Source organism: Mastomys coucha, unplaced genomic scaffold (assembly GCF_008632895.1).
Source record: "Mastomys coucha isolate ucsf_1 unplaced genomic scaffold, UCSF_Mcou_1 pScaffold15, whole genome shotgun sequence".
In the NCBI taxonomy this organism is placed as follows: Eukaryota; Metazoa; Chordata; class Mammalia; order Rodentia; family Muridae; genus Mastomys; species Mastomys coucha.
Genome location: NW_022196897.1, coordinates 5932391 through 5938937, shown reverse-complemented (window position 1 = coordinate 5938937; position 6547 = coordinate 5932391). Strand labels below are relative to the sequence as shown.

Here is a 6547-nt window from a genome sequence, read left to right as displayed (position 1 = left end):
AAAAAAAAAAGGAAAATTGGGGCTCTGTTGTCTAGCAAGACAAAGCACTGATTTCAATTCCCAGCACACGAGAGGCAGAGATGTGATGCCAGAAGTGCAAGGTCCTCCTGTACAACAAAGCAGACATAAGGCCTCGTCTCAAAATCAAAGAAATTGGAAATATGAACGGACAAAGTCAGGAAGTATCAGTTAACAAGACACTTCCGGATTTTCAAAGGTACAGTCTAATTTCTTATTATTTACAATAGTGAACAATATTAAGAAGATCAACTTAAGAGAAACTATTAATAAAGAACAACCAGGTTGGAGAGAGAGATAAAGTACTTGCCTTTTAAATATAAGGACAGTTTGGTTCCAGAACCTACTTTAAGAAAAAACAAAAAGAAAATAAAAAACACTCCCAGAAATAAGAGTCAGTCTCAAAACACATTTATATCAATTCCCATTTATTTTTCCTTTCTTTGGAGAGTAATACCTACGTGAATAAATACACCTATAGAAAGGTGAAGTAAAGGGTCTATGAGGGAGATGCATGGATCTCTCTAGGACAAAGAAACACAATCAATTAATATGGGCAGACTGGGGGTGGGTGGGGACAGTACTAGGGGTTCAGAAGGGGAGGAGAGATGAGATAGAGGAATAGAATGCAGAAAGAAGGCTGCACCTGTGGGTCACATGTGGAAAGCTGGTGCAGTGACAAACTTCCTGGAATGTAAGAGGTGATCCTGAAGGCGTCTTAGCTGGCTGTCTCCTGTCACCAGGAGGAGACAGGAACTGAGCTGAACTCAATTGAGATGTTGGCCAAGGGGGGTCGAATGGAAATCCCCAAACATTGCAGGTTGTTGTTAAGGCAAAGTATTGTTCTCCACAGGGACAGCGGGGCTCCTGCTGCTAACTCATCCCACTGCTAATTCACCCAGAGTTTGCAGCATGGCTGAATCCAGCTGGTGTCTACATGCAACCTCACCCCCTAAGCTTCAGTCTCCTTGGTGTAGGAAGGTACTAGGAAAGCTACTGAAAGAAAAATGTCAACACCAACCCAGCAGTAAAACCTTTGACCTGTCTGCAAAACATGCTAGAGCAGTGGTGGCATAGAACTTGAAGAGCCAAGCAATCTCCGATTTAACTTATGGCCCACTCCACAACAAAGAACTCATTCCAAAACTGTTTGTGTAACCAAGAAGCAGAAACTAGATATATTCCTAGATCTGTGCCTTATCCAGTCATCATCAGAGAAGCTTCCTCTGGCAGCAAGCAGATGGGACCAGACTCAGAGACCCAGAAATTTTGTTGAGATAGAGTCTATATATTGGAGGTCTTCTCTGCTCCCTTCCTGCTCCCTTCCTTCATGAAAATGGACTGAGCCTCTGAACCTGGAAACCAGCCCCAGTAAAATGTTGTCCTTTATAAAAGTTGCCTTGGTCATGGTGTCTGTTCACAGCAGTAAAACCCTAAGACAAATAAACTTTGGCCCATTCTCCAACTAGCTCCTAACGTACTTAACCCATTCAAACTATTTTATGTCTTCCACGTGGTTAGTTACCTCTCCTCAGCTTCATGCCTCCAAAACCAGGACCAATCTCCCTTGAACCTAACCTGAGTTCATCTACCTGCTGGTTATTCTCCTCTCCTTCAGTCCCGGCCTGCTCCTTCCTCAGCATCTCTCTGGTATCTCCTCCGCCTCTCACTATATTCCAGAATACTGCCTCTTCCTATTTCCTATATACCTCCTATTTCCTGCCTCAGCACATAGGCTTTTTTATTGACAGGTGATGCTTATAAGAGATGTTTCAGCCAAACTAGATGGCCAATGATCCCCAAAGATCCACCTGTTTCTCTCTCCTTCCCCACATATTTACAGGTAAGCACCACTCCACCTGGCTTACACCTTGGTGGTGGGGATTGAACTTAACTTAGGTCCTCATGCTTGCACTGCACTGTATCCCACTGAGCCATCTCCAATCAATTGTCTCAATGTGTATTTCTGGCTGACCTGAAATTCCCTATGTAGAGTAGACCAGGGTGGTTTGTTTGCTTCTGCCTCCCTAGTACTAGGATTAAAGGTGTGAGCCACAACACCTGTGTTTCTTAACCTACTGTAATTAAACTTTGGTCACACAGAAGTTCCCTGAAAAGCAAAACCTGTGAATTTGTAAATGTTTCTTGTGGAGAGAATCTCTTATAAGTAGCAACTGTCATTAAAAAACTTATGGCAGGCGGTGGTGGTGCACCCCTTTGATCCTAGCACTTGGGAGGCAGAGGCATTCGAGGCCAGCCTGGTCTACAGAGTTCCAGGACAGCCAAGGCTACACAGAAAAACCCTGTCTCAAAAAACAAAACAAAACAAAAAACAAACAAACAAAAACTTATGGGTGATGAGCTGAGGCAGGAAATAGACAAGACATCCAGCAGGGATACAGAGAGCTCTGGGAAGGAGTGAGAAAGAAGCCCAGGAGCTTCCAGCTGGAATGCTGAAGAACCCATGGGAAAGCAGCAGGTAACTGAGCTCAGAAGAGAATAAGGGGAAACTCTGAGGAGATGGAGGGAAGAAGTCAAGGAAAGGAAGGCAGCCATGCAGCTGAACACAGGTTAGAGTAACAGGTAAGTTAAGAGCAAGTCAGACAAGCCAAAGCTTATGGCCTAGGCATTTATCATTCCAGGAGCAGGGGCTGGGAGAAAAACCTGAATTGATTTTTTACAGTTTCTTTTTTTAATTTAATTTTATTTATTTTCGTATGTATGGGTATTTTGCCTGTGAGTGTGTCTGTACACAACATGTGTGCCTGATGCCTTCCAAGGCAAGAAGAGGACACCCTTTGAAACCAGAGCTATCAACAGTTGTTGGTAAACCGCCCCTTGCAGAGAATGAAACCTGGATCCTCTGGAAGAGCAGCAAGTGTTCTTAACCATCTCTTACTGTTGGGTTTTTGGGTTTTTTTTGTTTTTTTTCCTCTGTTTGTTTTTGTTTGTTTTTTGTTTTTTCTAAATGTAGGCCCAGCTGTCCCAGAGTATCTATAGGCAGTTAAGAGTTGCTGGGGAGAGAGACCTTTATTCTCCACTTGTGCTTATTTGTGACCCTATAAATGGCCCTTCATCTATACTCCTATAATCAATTTTAAACTCACTGGGTCATCCAACCCACACAAAACAAACCAGACACAAGTAGAAGAGAGACTAGTTGGTAAAGGAAGATGATCAGAGGGGATAGAACAAGAAAGAATACTGGAGTCAATATCAAAATCCATTGTAGACATGTATAAAAAAACAGCACTTTATATATGTACATACATATACATATATGTATGTACATATACATATACATATATATATATATGCTAACCAAGATATAGGCAGGTAGAATGCAGCAGGCCTGCAGTCCCAGCCTGTGAGAGGCTGGCTAAAGCAGGAGAATTACAGTTCCGAAGCTAGCTCAACTATATCACCTAAATACGTAAGATCAAAGAGTTATAAGCCTTGATTTTTGGTTTTGTTCCATCTTTTGTTTATGGAGAATCAAACATATACCTAATTGTTGCTGAATATTTGATCACACTGTGAACACGGACATTGTGAACTGGAAAACCCTCTTTTGGCGTGGCTCAGCCGTAGCAAACACCTTTAACCCACAAGCATACTGTAAACAAGAGCTAAGTAAAGTCAACAGAAAGCAACCAGCTGACAGGAAAGAGGAGGGTCTCTGAGTTGATGGATATTTAAGCCATTGTGGAGAAAGAAGGACTTTTTCCATCTGTGACATTGGGGGGGGGGGGGGGGGGGATAGGAGATCAGCAGGGTGCATTCTCTGCCTCTCTTGAGCTAGTAGGCTTTCACTACAGCATCTGGCTCCTCAGTCTTCATTGATAAATCAAACATTTGGGATTTTTTTTTGTTCTTTTGGGTTTTTTTTGTTTTTGTTTTTCGAGACAGGGTTTCTCTGTATAGCCCTGGAACTCACTCTGTAGACCAGGCTGGCCTCGAACTCAGAAATCCGCCTGCCTCTGCCTCCCAAGTGCCGGGATTAAAGGCATGCGCCGCCACCACCACCACCCGGCGGAATTTTTGTTTTAAAAGCAGCATCTAGCATGGTCTTATTGCCAGTCCTGTTTCAGATTTAAAAAATTTAGGTAACAAGATATTTAGTATTAAATGCAATGTATGTGCAACATGCTTATACTTTACTAAAAATACATTCTACATCATACAAAGAAAGTATGATCCATGATGGAGATAAACAATAAGTAGATCATTTAATGACATTTAAAACAGTATTACTGTCAGTCAGTAGTGGTGCACACCTTAAAGCCCCAGGACTTGGGAGGCAGTGACAGGTGGATCTTTGAGTTTGAGATCAAATTGGTCTACAGAGTGAATTCCAAGACATACTGAATTTTTCTCGGACACAGAAAAGTTCATCTCAAGAATCAAAAATTACATAAAATAAAAAGAATAGTATTACCAAAATTTACAAATGTCTGCTGGACAGTCTCACATGCCTACATTTTTCAGAATTTGGGAGGTAGAAGGTCAGAATTGAAGACTAGCCTACAAGAGGATCTTCTCTTTAAAAAAAAAAAAAAAGTACAATAAGTGAAATACCAAAGTATGCAGAGATATGAGTGTTTACATTTCAATGAAATCTATCATCATCCGATTAACATTCCTGGGGGTATTCATGGGTTGTTTCCAGGACACATTCTGGTGTCTCTGTCTCTGTCTCTGTCTCTGTCTCTGTCTCTGTCTCTCTCTCTCTCTCTCTCTCTCTCTGACACACACAAACACACTCATACTCACATCTCTTACATAGAGTACTATAGTACTTGTCCATAATCTACAGATATCCTCCCACATACTGATCCAACATTACCTGTAACACTTAATACAATAAGGTCTGGAAATGTTCAACAAGCGGGGCCATTTTTTCTAATATTTATCTGTAGTTGCTGTTAGTAGCGCAGGTTGGTCTAGAACTACTGAACCTCCTAATTTATTTCTCTGGGTACTGAAATTACACATGTATATTACACCATGCCAAGCCTAAAATTTAAATGCAAGAGAATATAGCCTGTAAAGTGTGATGCAGGCCTGTAAATACAACTATGAAGGAGGATGGGGCAAGATGACAATTTAAACACAAGGGCTTAAGTCTTACATGATGAGCAACACAGAAAGAATCACATTGTCTAAGGAATGCTGAATAGGGAAGCAGCTTACAATTCTCCTTATAACAAGGAGAATAGCTCTTATTTATTTTAAGAGTAAAGATGGAGGAAAAGTTCTGTCTGCAACACTCCCATCAATTCAACTATGGCATTGCTTCCTACCCCGCAGCAAGCTAACTAGTCTAATGATAAAACTTAAAGAAGGTTTAACTCATGAATGTATATGATAAACCTCAATTATTAATAAAACATAGACATATGGGTTGGGGATGTAGCTCAGTGGCAGAGTACTTGTCTTGCATGCCTGAGGCCTTGGGCTCCACTACTAGCACGAGAAGGAGAAAAATAAAATAGTAGATTTTAGGCTTGATAGCAAAAATTGTTCTACCTTTAATATATGCTAAAAATAAAATTAAATTATTGTTTTCAAATCCAAAATCTGGAGCTAAATAAGTTAAATTAAATACAATACCTTTAAATCTAAATTCCACAACAATTTACAAAGGTTTGGTAAAATAGAAAATAATATTCATTTGTGGGAGGTAAGTGATAAGCACAACCACTAAACTGTACTTTTTCGACAGTGTACTGTCCTTCAATAACATGACAGAGCACACATTCAAATCAGTATGACCATGCAATGCTCATGAAATAAATACCACAGATAAAGACCAAATGCTAGGACTTCACACTGTAATAAGGCCTGTCTACAGAAATGTGTCAGTTCATACTTTCACATGGAATCATTTAGTAAAACCCATATTAAAAAAACTCCTGTCATTCTAACCAAAAATCCAAGCAGTAAACATATCCTACTGTTTGTTACTTTATCACAAAACTGCTTCATAAGACCAACATGTGGAACTGCTGGTTACCACATACCTCCAATGTTTACATATATAACTCTTAACTATACTCAACTTAAATATAAAGTTGCACTTACTCTTTTTTGGTCACAGTAAGAAACACTCTCAAAACTAAATATTTGAAAATTTAATATTATACTTGAAAAAGCTACAAACAAACCGAAACCAAAATGTGCTAAAATAACTATACATTAGCATTTCACAAATCCTAAGCACTTCACAGATATAATGACCTTATTCTCACACATTAAATGCAACCTGCAGACACAGCTTCAAAACAAACGCATATCAACTGCATAAGAGCATCTCTTTAAGATGCCCTCTTTTATCTTATCTCCACAAAGATAATTCAGAGAACTTATTCCTTTGCTATGCCTCCAATATATTCTTAATCACAAATCAATGAATAATTCTATGATATTCACTTTTAATTAATAAAAAATTAGGGCTGGCGAGATGGCTCAGCAGGTAAGAACACTGACTGCTCTTCTGAAGGTCCTGAGTTCGGATCCCAGCAACCAC

General features: G+C 39.9%; 1 protein-coding gene across 12 annotated transcripts in view; it reads right to left on the bottom strand.

Annotated features, from left to right (window-relative positions):
* Mllt10 (MLLT10 histone lysine methyltransferase DOT1L cofactor) overlaps nt 1-6547 on the bottom strand; it is a 140836-nt gene that overhangs the window by 75895 nt on the left and 58394 nt on the right. The window lies entirely within an intron of this gene.